The sequence below is a fragment of the Lampetra fluviatilis genome, chromosome 5 (genome assembly GCF_964198595.1).
Source record: "Lampetra fluviatilis chromosome 5, kcLamFluv1.1, whole genome shotgun sequence".
NCBI lineage: Eukaryota > Metazoa > Chordata > Hyperoartia > Petromyzontiformes > Petromyzontidae > Lampetra > Lampetra fluviatilis.
In genome coordinates, this window is record NC_136279.1 from 11,115,387 (window position 1) to 11,133,645 (window position 18,259).

Sequence of the window (18,259 nt, forward strand, 5' to 3'; positions counted from 1 at the left end):
TACATATGTATAATACAGTCTATTAATTGAACAAAATACAAATTTTAAATGATTAAATGTAATCTGTGTCACAAACGTATCTGTACACATCAATATACACATGCATGTTTATAAATGCTCTTAATTGGCAAAATAGGAGGCATTAGCCCTCACACAATTGTTCTCGTTTCAAGCAATGTAAATACATGTGCATAGAGGATCACACAAAATTTAAACTCTCTCAATTTACTTCACACCACGTGTGAGTGAGAGTGGCTCCACACCTCCACATACACTGAGGGGTTTGTTTCTTCAAAAGTAAAATGGCCAAGGGATGTGGCACAATAGAGCAGGCCATAACCTTCAAAGTTTTATGATAAGCTGTCATGGCGGGGTTTATGTACCGAAAGCTCAGCATAAAACTAGACATACAGTCAAAACATTTTTTTTGAAATATAGCTTTCATTAAAAATACACACACTCCTGAGTCAGAGCTACGGAGGATACCTTATGAATCCCATGACAAAATTAAAATGGCACTTTGCGTACCATTAATAAAGATTACTACAGTATCACATCGAGAATGTGTTTAAAAAATGTGTCACTTAAATCTCACAGAACACATGCTGTAGTATCCCATCACACTTCAGCATATCATTACATATGAGTTACTGCATGTAGAACTGCAGCATTACAACTTGTACACGGTAACAATGGTCACCATTTATAAAATCCAAATGTTTTATACTCTACAGTATTAAAACAAGTATGTTTTGTACATACCGTTCTGTAATGATAAAAGCACATCGTATGTAATTGCCTCAATTTATATAAATGTACGTTTTTTATTGCAATTCATATCCGAATCAATACATATAATAAATGAAATGTCAATTTGAAATTCCTATGGGCAACAGCCTTTCGAAACAGTCCCGGAAGATAACACTACAGAACTAAGGGGTAGCTCTTCAGACAGACCCTCACGCAACACTTGCATTGCTGACACAGAGCTCATAGCGTACATTAGCATGCGGAGTCACACAGCCAGATGGTATGATGACAGCTGCTACCTTACAAGGAAGTCAAAATTATCGGGACAGTTGTTTTTAGTAAAAAAGGAAAATGTCTCCCTCTCATTTTATCTCCGAAAATTTTAGACATCATAGTTAATACATGTAATATCATAATAATCGTCGTTATCAGCAAATATTATCTATCCACTACTGGATGAAGGTCTCCCCATACCAATGCCATCGCTCATGGTCCTGAAATGCCACAATCCATCTCGGTCCTGCACATGAACAATGCACCATCTCCACAGTGGATGTTGTCTTGGGGGTGTTCGTCTCCTGTGGCTGCTATTCTGTGAAATGTTTTGTCCATAGGCCATCTTCCCTTCTAGTGATGTGTCCTGCCCAAGCTTTCCTTAACATCTTCTTGGTTCTTTCGGTAAAGTCACGTAGAAGGGAAGTAATAAAATAATACAAATAAAACATAATAAAATAAAATAAATCTCACGACGTTTCGGCTACAACGCAAGCAGCCGTCTTCAGGTTGTAGCCGAAACGTCGTGAGAATTATTTTATTTTATTATGTTTTATTTGTATTATTTTATTACTTCCCTTCTACGTGACTTTACCGAAAGAACCAAGAAGATGAATCCCTGCAGTCACGAAAGCTTTAAATCGAAACTTTCCTTAACAGTCAACATGATGTCGCGTGTTTACTCGATGATCAATGTGTTTCGCTTTTTGGTCTCTCAGTATAATTAAAAGCATGCATGTCTAGATGCTCATTTGTGCACGTTTCAGCCCTGATTAAACTTTGAGCAGTTTCCATGTTGCTGAATGATGTCATAACATATGAAATGCAGTGATTGTAAACTTTGTGTTTTAATCTGTGCGTTGCTTTTCAGGATAAAATGTATCTTTCAAAAGGGACTCCGTCCTGCTCTCACTTGTACATTTATACGTATTGGTTCTTTCGGGAAAGTCACGTGGGTGAAAATAAAATAAAATAAAAATCACGACGTTACGGGCGCAACACAAGCGCCCGCCATCAGGCGGGGACGACCACAGCAACAAAACAATCGCTGAAGTATGTCAAAGAGATGGCTGTGACCAGGGATTATATAGCTGAGGGGGGGGGGGGCGAGGAGCCAAGGTGAGCGATTGTTTTGTCGCTGTGGTTGTCCCCACCTGATGACGGACGCTTGTGTTGCGCCCGAAACGTCGTGATTTTTATTTAATTTCATTTTCACCTACGTGACTTTACCGAAAGAACCAAAGAGTATGGATCCTTGCAGTCACGAAAACTTCAAATCTAGAATTGCACATTTATGTCATCAGTGTGATGCTCAGAATTCTATAATTGCCCGATCTATGTCCACCCAAAAATGTTCTTGCAAAGACATGTTTTTTTTTATAATTGTTATTATTTAGTACCGCATACTGTTGACAAAATATCAAAGTTGTTTAAACAAAAAAAGTAGTGAATTACAAACTAATTTCGGAATCAGAAAAACAGCAAGTGTATCAATTGTTCAGGATATATTCACGAAAATATGTTTAAATATCTATGGACGTAAATGTTTTCAGGAATAATTGAGAAATTAGAATACAGAACATTTTGGGCCTATTAATTTGAAGCCTAAAAAAACTATTAATTATTAAATCACACGCTCTGCATTTTTCGGCACTTTCCATTTAAACTGTTCTTGTTAATTGGATTTCACTTGTTCTGTTTGTTTTTACAAAAGCAGCCAATGAAAGCTCTTCTGCTGAATGCAACCCACATGTTTTTTTCACAGAATCTGTGGATGTGGCCCTAAGCACTGCAATTATGTTTCGTGCATTTAATAGTTTGTATTCAATTTATTTATTGCTCAAACATGTTTATAAAAAACAGGCACACTGCTTGTTTAACAAAAATAGAGCGACTATGATTGCCTTTGGGAATGGCCAGCCAGAAGGCACCCTGTGAACAGCATTATGTTGGAACCTTCTCAATGTTACATTTATTCAACAGCGTACACTTTCCCATCACTGTGACTGCTGTGCAGCAAACTGTGAAGAGGAAACAGCCAACCTTGGGCTCGTATAAATGTAAGCTTCCATGTACGCTAAAATCTCCTCATACCACAGGAGAAAGGATGATGATGAATTTAAACTGAACGAGAAGCAATTTTCATGACATGAACATTGCCAAAATCACAATAAAGTGTAAATATTATCTTACTAGCATCTTTGCCCGTCCTAGGACGGAAGCTGTAATATTTACGAAAAAATTGAGCAAAGTATAATTGTAAATTGTGTAAATTTAATGGCAGTGAATCTTGTACAAACGTATGTCATCGAACACTTCACTGCATTTCACTGTAGCACTGTATTAATGGCAGTGAATCTGGCACAAAACGAAGTCATATAACACCTCACTTTATGTCACTGTAGCACTGTATATAACTGACCTTCAATTTGTTCAAATTCACTGCTCTGATACTTTATTCTCTTCTGCTTTCAGTCGCTGGGATTGAAATAAATTGAAAATCGATACAATATCTGGAAAATCACCAAAAAATGTCTATTAAACCACAATCTAGAAGCCTAAATTAGACTTACCTTTTGGCTCAAATGCTGAAGAAATAAATAAATACACCAAATCGACTTTGTTGCTGCGTATAATTATTTATTAGATTCACTTTCAATAAAGAAACGTCAAACTTAAAGTGAATTTGCGAAAAAAATTTCCGCTCGACCTTCTGCGTGAGTGTAAAAATCCACCCGCTCATGAATATTAATGATGGGGGGGTTGCGCATGTTCAGTTCAGTTCATTTATTTGGTATTGCCCTGTGAGCCATGCGGCTCTTGACTCGGGTGCAACCGCAACAAACAAACACATGAACAAGAAAACATCTTAAGTGACTACACGAAACAGAAAAATCCAGGCAAAAACAGCAGAGTCTTCCAGAAAAAGCACCGTGTATTAACGCTGTGTGCAAAAATCCCAGTGGGATGCAAGTCAAACAATAACAACCATAAGACAATGTAGATTAAAGTTATCAGTCTAACTCTGTACTACAACAAACAAATATGGCTAAACCAAAACGTTTTAGAAATCACCAAAAAAAATGTGAAGTGACGTAACGCAACAAACAGACATTCACTCCACATGGGGGGGGCGAGGCACCTACTCCCCCTCCTCAGCATCAACTTACAACCCTCACTACAAAGGCAGAACCTTCACGTCACGCGGTCTCCGTAACGCTATTGAGACATAGTAGTAAAAAGGACGTAATGATGAACAAGGGAATATAACCTTTAAATTAAACAATTCTGTGTCACTGCGGCCTTACAAATTGCAAGGGTTAAGACTGGTACAATTAGGGTAGCTAAACGTGGTATGGTGAATAGGGATGGGGTATAGGCAGGGTGGTTTGTGGGTACCGGAATTACGGGGGTACCTGGGGATGGAGGTAAGGATGAGCCAGGGAGAAGACGTGGTGGTCTTGAGGAAGGAGCAGAAACCAGACAGGGAGGGGGCATGCTGATTAATGTGGAGGGGAAGTTTGTTCCAGTGCAAGGGGACAAGTAGCACAAAGAGAGGGGGGGGATGGTTAAGAGTAGGAGAGATTGAGAGCGGAGTGGGCGGGAGGGAACATAAAACGATGTTTCTGTCTTGTTAAAAAAAACACAAAGAATCATCATTCATGGGTTGGCCAAATAATTAAAAGTTTCACACTACAGTATATTAGAAGAAAAAAAGTGTTGCTGCCTAGCTACCTGACCGGTTGACGCTTGGATGAGCGGACGACTGCTCGTGTGCGGTGGCGACGTCACCCTGCGCATATCTGCGCGGCGATGTACCAGCATCCCACAGCATTGAGCAGGGTTCTTGTGGGCCGACGTTTCGCCTCGCCCGCCTGCCCCCCCTCCTCCACCCGCCCACCCGTGGATCCCGCGCAAATGCGCGGGCAGTGTTGACTGGCAAAGAGGGGTGGGAGTGAGCCGGGGTGTGGCTGACACGCGGGCGGGCACTCGTGCGGGTTGCGGAGCGACTGGGGGCCACCTGGGGTGGGAACATTGGGGACGGAGAGGGATCGTCATTTAAGGACGGATATTTTTAAAGTGCAATACATACAGGAATACCCTCAACAGCGCGACGAATGTTGAAATGACATAAAGCAAAGCGATTTGCGGGATAGGTGGAGGCGACGGCTGAGAGGCGACGGATAAGAGAAAGGAATGGGGGGGGGGGCACTGTCATCGACGTATGTGTGGGTTGAGGCGATGCAAATCGGGTAGTGGTGTTAGTGTAGTGACAGCGCTGATTGTTGTACAGCAGCTGCAACTGCAGGTGGCCACTTAGCGTACATGCCGCTGAGCATATACATGGGTGTGCCGGCAGGGCGGAGGAACTGGGGCAAGGGTCACGGTAGACCTCGTGGGGAACCCCCTGGAACCCTCTGGAGGATTCGAGAAGGGAGAAGCGGCTAGGGCGGAGCCAAGCCATGCCGAGGGCAATAAAAGCAGTTGAGAGCGAGAGCTCCGGGCTGCTGGTTCTGGGATTAGTCTCGTCGTCGCCGCCCTCGTCGCTGCCGCCTTCACCCAATCATTGCGCGGCCGGATAGTAGTTTGCTGTTCCAGTCGATGCCATTGGTGCAACGTGGACAGGGTCGTGTCTGGGCCGGGTCGTGCGGCAGCGTGGTCGTGTGAGAGAGACAGAAGGGGCCCGAGTGGTGGCGTGAACCCAACAACAACAATAAAAGGGGAGGAGGGTGCCTCCTGCGACTACCTCGTCTCCGACCGAGTGTGTGTGCGATGCACGCCACCCGTACACACAGACGACGCTACATTAGTAAAGTGACGGCGGATTTGCGAAAGGACGTAAAAGGGGGAGATGTTAACTGGGGTATTAATGTATTATATTATTTTATAAAATAGTTTTGCTGGCTGGCTGGCTGGCTGGAGGGAGGGAGGGACGGATGGCCCCACCCAATCGACATGCGGGCTACTGTTTTCTCTGGAAAGAAGAGCAGCAATGTTGTCCAAGCGTAGTGGGTGTGGGAAGCCGCTTCAATATGCCGTAATACCTCAGTATACGAAGTAGACGCGTTCCTGGGGCTTCGTTCATATGTTGAAACTTTTATATTGTATAACTTATGACATTGCTATTATGAGGATGCATTCTCAGCTTTCGCAAGTTATCATTTCATACTAGAAATACTTCATAACTCATCGTGTAAACAAATATATTTTATGTTGAAAATAATGTTATGTTTGATACTGTACAACATTAAAATAAAAAAACTGATTTACATAAAATAAACATGGTGAATTCTAGATTTGACGCTTTCGTGACTGCAAGGATTCATATTCTTAGGTTTTTTCGGTAAAGTCACGTAGGTAAAAAATTTAAAATTAATAAAAGTAAAATAAAATAAAAAATCACGACGTTTCGGAGGCAACACAAGCTTCCGTCTTCAGGTGGAACCGTCACAGCCCGACAGCTGTATCAAGTAAATAAGAGATTACAGGAGGTACCACTCCGTATATATAATGGTTGAGGGGGGGGGGGGGAAGGGCCAGGAATGGCCCACTTTTTATTATTATGGTAAGGTGCGGCTTGAGATTATGAATAGACTGCATAACAAAAGACTGAGCCTTTATTATGGAGAGGTTCGGTTTGTGACTACGCCTAGCCTACATAACAAAAGTGTGAAAAAAGAAAGCTAAACCTGGTAGAAAGATAAACCTGGTAAAACAAAACTGGCTGCCCATCAGTAACCTGCAATAGTTTTCTGTCAAATAAGATGGTCCAAATAAGTGTAGTTAAATCTTTTTTTGCATGGTTGATCACATCTTTCCAATGATTAAAGGTGCTGCTTGAAACTATGAATAGACTGCATAACAAAAGACTGAGCCTTTATTATGGAGAGGTTCGGTTTGTGACTACGCCTAGCCTACATAACAAAAGTGTGAAAAAAGAAAGCTAAACCTGGTAGAAAGCTAAACATGGTAAAACAAAACTGGCTGTCTATCAGTAACCTGTAATAGTTTTCTGTCAAATAAGATGGTCCAAATAATTTAACTACACAGATTTAACTACACTTATTTGGACCATCTTATTTGACAGAAAACTATTACAGGTTACTGATAGACAGCCAGTTTTGTTTTACCAGGTTTAGCTTTCTACCAGGTTTAGCTTTCTTTTTTCACACTTTTGTTATGTAGGCTAGGCGTAGTCACAAACCGAACCTCTCCATAATAAAGGCTCAGTCTTTTGTTATGCAGTCTACTCATAGTCTCAAGCCGCACCTTACCATAATAATAAAAAGTGGGCCATTCCTGGCCCCCCCCCCCCTCAACCATTATATATACGGAGTGGTACCTCCTGTAATCTCTCATTTACTTGATACAGCTGTCGGGTTGTGACGGTTCCACCTGAAGACGGAAGCTTGTGTCGCCTCCGAAACGTCGTGATTTTAATTTTATTTTATTTTTATTAATTTTAATTTTTTACCTACGTGACTTTACCGAAAAACCTAAGAATATAAAAACATGGTGAAAACACGTATTTGATTCTTATTTATATAGCAGTGTATATCGGTCAATGTATTAATTTCAGTGCATTTATTTACATCCTTTCATCTTAGCTTTGTGTGTAAAATCATGGTAAAAAGTTCAAAGTTTGATATAGCGATACTTTGTTTATTGAATATATGTATATCGAGGTTATGCTGTACATGCACAAGGTGCATATGAAATTATCTCTTAGCTTCACTGGTTTGGTGCACAGCTTTACTTAATACTTTTAGATATTTTGTTATTGTGTTTGATATTGGAGCCTGAGACCAAAGATTTTACAGAGACCCATTCTTTCACAGGCCACTATCCTCGTCTTAACTGGATATTTTCCAATCAGAAGTCTGTCACTAAAACCTGCTAAATATTATACCTGCACCATCGATCAAATCTGGGAGATATGACAGGAATAATCCCGCGTTTTAGACTGTAATTCTCCAATAATAGCAATTACGTTTGTCAAGTTCTTGTTTAATATAAATCTTAATTTAAATGTATACTGCATTGTTGCTATCGTTATTGGAGGAAGAGTGTTGCAGTGATTACTACACTGCTCAATGGATGTAAAGATTAAAGTAAAATTTCTCATCATGTTTAACATTAGTGGTGGGGGATATCTGAACTGGCCCTGGGCACTGACCACCTCTACACCAACCCACACTGACACATGTGTAGGGAGCCCTTCTTGTATGTATGTTGAACTTATTTCACACCATACCGTGATCAGAAGGACAACAAACCAAAAACAAAAAGCAGTTCTAAATAAATGAGTTCTCATTTTAGATTTGAAAGCGCACAGCTCCAGTGGCTTACTAATATCGGACGTTTAACTTCCTAATGATTACACAGCATTCATTTGCATTAAAACTCCACAACACGGACAGACATGAACATTTCAGAATGTTGCCTTTATCAATCATGTGAACAAAGCGTTGAAGCAAACTAATCCACGGACGTGAGGATAGGATAACATACTGTAATTATAATAATAAGCAGCAGGACGGTGATAGGCATGGCAACATGAGCCAACTCACCACAAAAGGATGCCACAAAACAATTTAAAAAATGCAGCAGAGTTGTGTTTGGCTTAACGTTCCTTCTACAAAAGCTTTATTGTGTGATACTGCATTGCATCATATAGAGCAGAATTTAGAAAGATTAGTGGAAAATAACGTCAGCCATTAGTGATCATGCCACTAATGTTATTTTGACCGATGGATGTAGTCGCGGATCGGGACAGAGAAAGAGCATTTGTGTGTTGGGAAGTGAGCTTGAAATACTGTTGCCTGAGCCCAGGCCCGAAGGCCGAAAACACCAGTAGTTTAGCATAAAAACAGAACGATTAAAGTGGTAATAGATAAGAATGAATACGTTTCTTGAGTGGAGCAAGATTGTAAGATAATGTAAAAAAAACTATTGCAGAAAATGCCAAAGTCAAGCAGCGCAAGAAAACAGAAAGAGAAGTGGTTGGATTTGCATTGTGCCGGTTGAACACAGTATGGATGAGCGCAAACAAGTCCTCAACATGGGAGGAGAAATCAATGAGTGACGTTCATGGGAACAGAAACCATGGTAGTAGTGATATAAGAGTGACAAGGAGGCAATTGACTGCCAGAGAATTTGTGACTGGAGTGAATCAGTGTGCATAGTTGTATTTACTTGGTTTTTCATTATGTTTTGAAAGTAATTTTTGCATCGTGTATGCTCCATCATTGTTTAATGCCAATTTTGAATATTGACATTAACGATTAAATAATGTCAGCTAATGCGTGTAAATACCATTTGAATCAGCAGAGTGTAAATATTTGTTCCGGTTATGTTTGCAGCATGTACAATTTGACAATATAGAAACCATTACAAACAATAATACGCTTACAAACAATCATACATTCATGTTTCATTGTTTTAATGAAATACAATGCATTCCAGTGTTATTGCGATCAAATATGCAGGCACCTTGGGCTACAAAAGAGGGAATTCCAGAGGGGACTGCCCATTTTAACCCATGCACCAGGACCCATGCCAACGACACAACACCATTGATGCATTCGCACCACGTATCCATCATAAGTTCACCTGAAGCAGACACAATCCCTCAATGCCATCCTTTACGGACCCCATGCAATCATTGTAAGCAAGCTCCATCTATCTTCTCTTACGATGAGATTTTAACAGCATTGCAGAGAAAGCAACGGGAAATACATTCATAGCAAGGAGGAAGAATAAGGAAATCCTTAATAAAAAAATGTTATCCATCTAAGCTTGCGGATTGTGAACCGCAGCTAGCTTGTGAACACGAGCACATGTTCTGATTTATGCGAGACGAGAATGAAAGTGCGTTGAGGACATCAATGTATGGCTTCGTTTTAGAGGTTGTTTTTACGGATCTGCAAGATTCAGGTCAATAGCAAGATGCAATTTCCAGTGAGGCACAACGAGCTTTAAAAAAAAACCCCAGGAACTATGGAAGCGCAAATCCTTTATATTGCTTCATGATAAGTGCTACGGGACATCGGTTCTCAAGGTCTGCTCTGTTGAGGCTAAGTGTGCGTTTTCATTTTCATATGGGTCTCACATTGTTTTATCTAGCAGCGTGAAGCAAAAGTACAACGTGAGTACGTGAGCAAAGGAGGCAGTCGGCGCGAGAGTGAGTCACCCATTCAGGGATATGCAGTTGCGCATGTATGATCGAGAATGCCAGTCTGATTACAGGGACGGTTACTTATACAACTTAGTCGAAATTTCCTGAGCCACGTGGAGGTCCGAGGTGAGAAAATGGACCAAAGCTTAATGGCGAAAATTTCGCCGAAAATTTGGCGAAAATTTCGCCATTAAAATGCCATTGTTATATTTATGATACATTTCCACGAAAAACATCTTAATCTATCACACCCAATATTGAATGTATCAGGACTAAATTGTGTGCATTTACGAGCAATTTATAATTTCGCACACGTGCCAAATCCGTCGCATTTATAACAGATGGCGACGTTAGGACGTTACTTGTAGATGTTGTATTGTATTTATTTGAATGAATGTATGTATGATGTAATTATGCATATAATTTACTATGTTTATTTTGTTTTCATGACCGTTGCTGGGCATAGTCTCAAAGGCCCAACTTGCCAACACAAAACAGCACTATTAATGTTGTCCAAAGTGGAGCAGTGCGAAAGAAGAAGCAGAAACACATTCCTGCGGAGGGAGCTGGTAGGAACGTTGGGTTTCTCGGTCAATGGCCAGGGTCAACGGCAGCGTGGTGTATTCCGCAAATATGTGAGGGCGGGCACAAGCCGGCGTGAGTAGGTTAAACGTTGAATTTTATAAGGACACCACGGGGTGACCAGCCCCTCCCCACCCAGCCCCACCCTCCCCACCCAGCCCCTCCCCACCCTCCCCTCCCCACCCAGCCCCATCCCCACCCTCCCCTCTCCACCCAGGCCCACTCCTTCCATTTTTGAATGCACGATGTGGTGTATGTATGTTGAGTTTTTGTCGCACCTTACATAGTCAACCGTGCTAATCGGAGGTACGGGAGAAGGACAATAAACTAAACACAAAAATCAGTTGTAAGTAAATGAGTTTTCTGTCTGGAATGAAAGTGCATAGCTCCAGTGGCTTCCTAATATCGGAAGAAAGAGCTTTCAAAACGGCCGCAGAAGCGCATTTGAAAGTGCGCGATTCAGTGACCTAATTTTGTTCTATGGGCAGCCAAAAGCCGCTGCGAAGATGACCGGAGTTCACGTGATGGTTTTATGCTCCTTGAGATCAGCCAGGAATTGTAGTTCATTTGTGGCAAGGACTTTGTGTATAATGAGTGTGAGATGGTTAAAAACAGATAGATAGAAGAGTGGTAAGGAAAAAGAGTAATATAGATGAATAATTGAGAACATATATACCGGCTAAAAAGAAAAATAAAGTTTGTCATTTTCAATTTTAGTCAAACTCTTTACAATGATTATATTTAATAATTGAGTGGAAAATATTAATTTTGTGCAAACAAAAATTACCCAACAAAGACAACATCACATCTGAAATAGTTTGTTTGACATATATAACAACACTCAATATATCCTGGCACTGTGGCACAAAATATTTTTTTTTCTATTGCAAAAAATGGATTAGCATGGTTGGCTACGTACGGTGCGAATGGAATTTAACATAAATACATACTCCACATTACGTTGTCGAGACGTGGTGACCTGAGATTATTTTTGGCCATGGTATCAGTGGCGAATGATATCTGAAACACCCCTGGGCTCCAACACTGGGCTGCAACACTGACTGGCATGGTGAAGTATAGTCATACAACTCACATATCTGACACAGTGTGAGGGAGACCTTCACCTTTATTCAGATTGGAAAAAAGCTTGAAGTAATTGTATTATTTTACAATCAACACTTGTATAAAAAATATCTCTCAAAAATTATCTGAATGAGCGGGTCATTATGACATTTACTGGCTGCCAAATGAAACATGTGCCCACACCTTGTGTTTTTTGCTATCTTTGAAAATTAGACAGAAAATGGCAACAGCCGAGCAAGTGCATAACACCGAATTCCTGCTCATGCTGCTCTGAAACAACGGTTACTGTGGCAACTACACTCATGGCCATTCCAATCCTAATTATATCACGTGCAGGCAAGCGCCAGTGCGTGGGAGGATGACACCAACTGTATCTACAGAAAGTGCGAATTTGTGCAACAGGGTTTTGCTACACTGCACTAAAGCCAAGCTCTCAATCGCCCAAAATTATTCAGGGAAGTGGATGTGAAAAAACACGTTTCGAGAGCTTTTGCAGAAATTATACATCCACAAAGTCGGAATAAATGATGCTATTAACTTTTTTTATTTTACCAGGTAAGAAGGCCCACTGAGCTATATACCTCAACGACGCGGCTTCTGTGGAAATGTATAGCAGCCAAATACTCTAAACGCATGTTTCTAAATGTGGTTGGAAAAACCGGAGAACCCCCCAAAAAAATCCACGCGACCACGGGAAGAACATGCAAATGGCTGTGACACCAACAGTGACATATAACAGGCATTTAACCTGACATTATTTTCTCCCTGCTATAGGTAGGCAGAGCAATGCATTACAAAAATTGTATTTACAATTGTCTTGGCTGGAGCACTTACAAAACCCAGACTACTTCCAAAAACAGGGAAAACAAGAGGTCTTTCGGAAAGCACAGTCGATGAGCACAATGTGTGGTTGCTCAGCTCCATACGCCCATGGGCAATGGCCGTCGGTTTGGTGGTGCAGTGTTTAGGGTGCTGTGCTGAAAAAAAGCTGGAACCCTAATCAGCTTCCATGGCTAACATCATCAGTGGCGAGTGTTTTTTTTTAAATAGTCATGGGCCTACTTTAGGTTAATTCAGCCTTAAATAAGTATGTGGCGTGGCGTGTAAACATCATCAATGGAGAGAAAAATATTGGCTCGGTGTGTGGTGCTAGCCACACCTGGCTAGTGAACTGTGCAGGCCTTAAATTGTGTTCCCAAATAATAGTTGCCCCGACAGCCTACAAGGCTATACGGGAGAAATTTGTCTTTGGTTGTTAAGCAAAATCACCAGATTTTGTAAACAGCTTTATTGACGTAACACTTTCCCCCCCTCCCCCTACATTACGTTAAAAATGTAGTGCAGAGCAGCTTGTTAGGACAATTTTCATCAGTATTTTGCACAGCAGGGAACGATCCTAATTAAAAGCACAGCAATTTAACTAACCACTGCCATTTGTTCGGCAACTTTCAAAAGACTCCCACCAACTGTTCGAGGTTGCAGTTACCAAGGTGCCTGTGAAAATATCTCCAATTAAATGGCTAATAAACAAAAATATGTAATGCACTCGAATGCATCACGGTAAATAAGTACCAGACGTCCTTCTTTAAAATGTTATTTACGTGCAGCATTTGGCTAAAGCAAAGTTAATTAATACTGTATAACACTTTTTTTATATATACTGTACTGTGCATTGTTTTAATCATGCCAAGCACAATAATAACAAAATCCTGAGTTTCAATGCACTGTCAAGGAGTTCCAAATGAAACTTTATCACTGGAAAATGTAGTTGTCTTACTATACAATTACATTTGTCATGATATGATATAAACTGCATGTACTGTTTATAGTTCAACTGGTACGCACTCTACCCTCGTTGAATAAATGGTAACATGGTAACACATGTGCCAATTCCATTACGACGATAAATAAAATGGGGATTTGTCGTTTCACTTGCTGCACACTATCAACAATGTGTCATAAATTCAGGAAAATCCTCTACTTGAAACCTGATATTAAATGTGCCAAGTAGAAATAATCTTCCTGGCATAGCAAACTTTAAATTAATACTGATTTGCGTTTTCTTGTGAGTTCTACTCCCAATTGACACAATGTGAAGCAGTCGCACTAATGTGATGTACACCTCTGCACATGATGTAAACACGGGCCAACTGCCATGGCCAAAGGCATGCTGCCACCACACTAATGACTGGTGCTGCAATAATAATCATTTACAATTCTACACACGCATTTGTGCGATGCTTTGTTGAGGCTGTTATTCTTATTTACTGGTGTACACAAGTTATGCCACGAATTAAATATGTCTCATCAATGTAAATGCATTTGTTATCCCACCAATGGCAAATGAATGCATAAATTCATCATTATAATACATAATAGAGGTTTTTTGGGATAGATCGCGTAAATATATGAATGTGTTGTTAAACCCGCCACCACCCGACACAGCCAACTAGTAATGGTTGTCACGTAAACAGAACATGCCAATTCGTCACTAGAACAGCACGCCGGTGTGTTGAAGCCACAACAATGTTGTGGCTTGGCTCTACAACACACCTCTTCAGTGTGTTTACCTTCACTGGCTGCCACTTGGCTATGCTCTGTAATCCATGTTTTCTTGTCTCAGTATAATAACAAGCATGCACCTCTCCATATTTCCTTGCACGCTTTTCAGATTTTGTTCTATTTGTTTTATCAATGGCCACGTTGGTGATCCATATGTCACAGTAGGTAAAATACATTGATTTTAACCCTTCGATTACACTATGTAACACGATTTTTGTCCCTGGGTAGTAAGTGTTATTTTTTTTTACTGCTTATGTCTAAAAATGATAGAAAATTGCTATTATTCCCCACAAACTTTGCTTTTCAGTTTTCAAAGAGTGCTCCAACCTGCTGTCATTCACCTTTTATTTAAAAATTTTGATCTCGGTCTGAATTCAATAACTGCCCTATGCACATTCTGCTGTATTATCCAGTTGTGTTCCTTTGACATTGACACTTTATATAAACTATTAACACCATTGCGTTCATGGTCTTTAATTATAAAATTTTCTTGCAAATATCGACAAAATGTATAACATTCAAAAGTGAAATGTGTGTTGTAAAAATGAGTGGGATCAATATAGAACTCATACATGTTAAAGATCAATGTCAAATTGATGAATTGGCACCGGATGGGGTCAGGAATATGTCGCAACACATACAGCATGTGATAATCACAATCTCTGCCCTGTGCCACGAACCTCAATAAATAGCCAATTAAAAACTTGTGAATGTCGGAGATGCACAGAGCAGAAATTGTAAGTGAATCGTACATTTGTGTTCCATTAATATGCGTAGTGTATCTTCACAGTTGGGGTTTGCACAAGTATTTGTGTGAAAATACAGTTGAATCCGCTGAAGGAATCACTTTTTTTTGGATGAAACCAGAAGCCACAAATGAGTCAAAGCTCCCGCAGCCCTGGTTGAGATTACCCAGATAGCAAAGCTGCTGCTCAATTAAATCATGTGCTCAGCACTGAACATGACCAATAATTACGTCCCAATATTTCATCTCGGTTTCATGCAACAATCTCGATGCTGAACATAAAGCAGGGGGCATAAGTGTGCAACATCAAGAAGGAGCCGCATGTGCTTCAGGTACACATTATGGCAAATAGAGTGCACAGGGCAGATTGACCTTTGCAACCTCTCAATAACATATATTTTAATTGGGTTCATTATCTAAAACAGTAAAAGATCAGGCAAATATATTTGTTAACTTTTGACAGAAAAATATGAGTACAGTATTAATAAGACTCATGATTTGAACAATTAATCATTTTATACTTTTTAATATAAAAGGAAAAAAAAATGCAACAATGTCATTACATGCATGATATATATGTATATTTATACGTGCATGCATCATAGGCACATTGTAATCGGCACTTTATTGTACTTTGGTATTTTCCCACCACATATCACTCGTGTTGATCACACAAGCCTTATGACTTTATATGTGTGTAGTGTGTATAGGTTTACAAATTGTATTCCTCGTAAACAAGCCGTGTTCACCTCTTCGTTGAACGAACCGGGTGAACTTTAAGGTTGGGCATATGCACTCGACAGCTAGACTCGTGTTACCTACAAATGACAAGAGCATTATATCTGCATCTCAAACTGAAAATGTTAAGTGCTCAAATGTGTAGTCAATGTTCACAATGAAATTGTGTTTAGAAAAATCCTAACCTTTTTTCCTCAAGTGAAAACATTCATTACTTGCACGCAAGTCATTTAAATGCACAAAAGTGAATGAGGGTTAGTGGAGGTTAAGCCTTCAATTCCTTTTTGGCCCATATTGCACGTCAACAGCTTATTATAACATTTTGATGACGTCCGGTGTAGCTCAGCTTACATGAGACGAGCATTCATTTCACATTCTTGCGAGAAATAAGGTTGCTCATTAGGCACCCATCACGTTCCGGTTCGGGATGCTCGTAATGTAGTACAATTGAGCTGTTTTCGTCGATACACGAGGTAGCATGGAGCTCACGTCAGCACAGAAGAGGACGGCTAACAGCGCTTTTTGTGTGCGCTTGATTGCATGTTCCTTCACACTTCATTTTATGGTAAAGCGCACCATCCATATTGGCCTTTTTCTCTTTTCCTGTAAGTGACCATTAAGACATCAACCTGTGATGAGAGAGCTTGTTCTGATAATTACAAAGTTGAACATAAATCATTACAAAAAGATGGAACAAAAAAATATTAATTGCCTGACTATATATTTAATCAGAAGCATGTTTTGAGTTTTGCTAATTAGGATATACACGTTGATACACGTGGCTTCCTTACCAATAAAGCACTAAATACAAATGAGTGAACTGTTGAGAAAATGCCTGCAACAGAACCCACTAAACCTGTTGATATTAGTTTACCCAACTCCAAATGAAGCTATGTCTTTAAGCAAGATGCTCTTGAAAAAATAACTCCAACATTTTCCTAAATTTAATATGCATATTGAAAACCAGGAAAACGGTGCAGGGAACATTGAATCTTGTAAGCGTGTTGTTCAATTTTTATACGCTGCCAAGCTTAGCAGTGTTCATTAGGACGCCGTCTTTCCGACAGCCCTGTTCTTCACCTGAGGACGGCTGCTTGCATTGTGGCCGAAACGTCGTGATCATTTTATCTTATTATGTTTTATTTTTATTATTTTATTATTTCCCTTCTACGTGACTTTACCGAAAGAACCAAGAATACGTGTTGTTCAAGTTTGATTGTCTTATTAGTATGATCTAAACAGTGCAAAGACACGTGATGGTGGCTCGTAAGAGGAGTAAACATTCATTTAACTTTGTCAGTGCTCACTTATGAACATATTTTGTCTGTGCATCTGCAATACAGTAGTTACACAGGTCTAATCAATGGCACAGTTAGAAGGGGTACGAATGAAACCAGCCCGATGCAAATTGTCTTGGCACAATGCCTTTAAAATGCCATTGCTACTTACTTTGCAGCATATTTTTCCATGTTGACAGTGAATACATAAATTGCACTATATAGTGAAATGTATTCTTTGGAATGTTTATCAGTCACTAGGAAAGTGAAAATGGACGGCAAAATTACTTAATGGGAATGTAAAGGAGAGCCGACACAAGGTTGCAGGGGGTTCGTATTTTAGTGCTTCTGCCAGTCCACTCTCGTCACCAGCCTTCTCGATCCGGTTTCCGACAATTCTCCCCTTTTCCCTGCCCGGTCTCTTTTTTATATCTCCTCGCCTGCTCCTCCCCCTTCCACTGTCACCGTCCGACTCCCCCTCCTTTTGACGGGAATCCTTCCCCTGACATCCCTTACAGAAACATTAAAATCTGCAGTGGCGGATCTGATCAATTTCCAACATTGCTCGAGTCTCTACATCTCAACAGAGAGGTCAACTTCTCCCCATGTGCCAATTAAGTATGGTCCTGCCTGTTACCCATCTCAACTTTTTAAGTGGCTGGTGACATTTTTCATTGAATGCCATTTATTTAACCACACTGGAGCTCTTTTGGACCCACAATTTCAAGGTTGACCTGGGTGTTTAAATTTAAATACTGACAGGTGTTTTTTTTTTGTTCACACATTTTAATAAAAAAAAACAAATCTGGGTTCGGCAGTTAAGCTGGAATAATAGTCTACTCTTCATACAAATGCCAAAGCCTTTGATGCACATTTAGAATGTATATGTAATTACCTGATACAATTAGAGCAGCAGGAATACAACCAATAAAAACTCCGTGAATAGTGGGTGAGTGGCAAGCACATTTACAAATAAGCTGTCCCAGCTGCCCAATTTGTCAATGGCTTGCTTGTCATTTTTATTTTATAACCAGAGCCACACCAAAGTGCTGTCCAGAAAAAAACGAGAGC

The 18,259-nt window shown here is 40.2% G+C and overlaps 1 long non-coding RNA gene across 1 annotated transcript in view; it reads right to left on the bottom strand.

Moving 5' to 3' along the window:
• Positions 1 to 5,030: 5,030 nt before the first annotated feature.
• Positions 5,031 to 18,259, bottom strand: part of LOC144932220 (uncharacterized) — a 91,114-nt gene continuing 77,885 nt past the window's right edge. Inside the window, exon 5 of the long non-coding RNA XR_013636866.1 lies at positions 5,031 to 5,044. This is a non-coding gene — a long non-coding RNA (uncharacterized LOC144932220). The remainder of the gene's footprint in view (positions 5,045 to 18,259) is intronic.